General features: G+C 35.4%; 1 protein-coding gene across 2 annotated transcripts in view; it reads left to right on the top strand.

The window, feature by feature from the left end:
• Positions 1 to 839, top strand: part of LOC109208251 (mitochondrial arginine transporter BAC2) — a 13,512-nt gene that overhangs the window by 10,401 nt on the left and 2,272 nt on the right. The gene's annotated exons all lie outside the window — the stretch shown is intronic.

Here is an 839-nt window from a genome sequence, read left to right as displayed (position 1 = left end):
CTTGAAACACCACAACCAGAGTGCTGTTGGCTTGTGAACTAAACTCAGCTTGACACGTCTATATTTCATTAAAAATAATTTTTTCTTATTCTTTCCCTTATTTTTCTTTTCTTTTTTTGTTCTTTTTTCTTTTCCTTTCTCTTTTTCTCTTCTTAGATGAAATGATTCATATATAATTCATGTAGTCTTCTTTCTTCTTTCATGGATGAAACGATTGGTATGTATGAAACAATTTCTAAAAACTCTAACTTGTTAAAACTCTAATTTGCTGCTATGCTTGGCTTATGGCCTTTTAATGGTTATTGTGGTGGAGGACTTTTAGTGGTTGTTGGAATTCCAAAAACTCCATTTTTTCTACCGGGAGAAAATTTTCCGGTGACAGATCTTTTTGTCCAGATCCGAGTGTCTTTTAGTGTGATTTGTGTATGGGAGGGAGAGAAAAAGAAAGCTAAGGGTCTATCGCAAACAGTCTCTCTGCCTTTATAAGGTAGGGGTAAGGTCTGGGTACAGACTACCCTCCCCAGACCCACTTATGGGATTATACTGTGTTTTTTGTTGTTGTTGTTAGGGAGAGAAAAAGAATGAAAGAACGTAAGCAGAAATATGGAAGAAGAAATGCCAAAAGATGTTGACATATGTTGTGTTCGAGGGGAACCTGATGTAAAGAAGAGAAGAAAAGAATATTATAGAAAAAGACAAAGAAAAAGCAAAAAAGTATATATTTAATTTAAAAATCTGCTCCTCACTCTCTTTGAGAGAGTGAAATACGTACACTCTGCCACATAAGCCTTTAGGGTGCAAATAATTCTACTCTAAAACAGTTCAGGGGGCTAATTGGG

This window comes from Nicotiana attenuata, unplaced genomic scaffold (genome assembly GCF_001879085.1).
Source record: "Nicotiana attenuata strain UT unplaced genomic scaffold, NIATTr2, whole genome shotgun sequence".
In the NCBI taxonomy this organism is placed as follows: domain Eukaryota; kingdom Viridiplantae; phylum Streptophyta; class Magnoliopsida; order Solanales; family Solanaceae; genus Nicotiana; species Nicotiana attenuata.
Note: the sequence above shows the minus strand (reverse complement) of the source record. Positions and strands in the feature narration are given on the sequence as shown.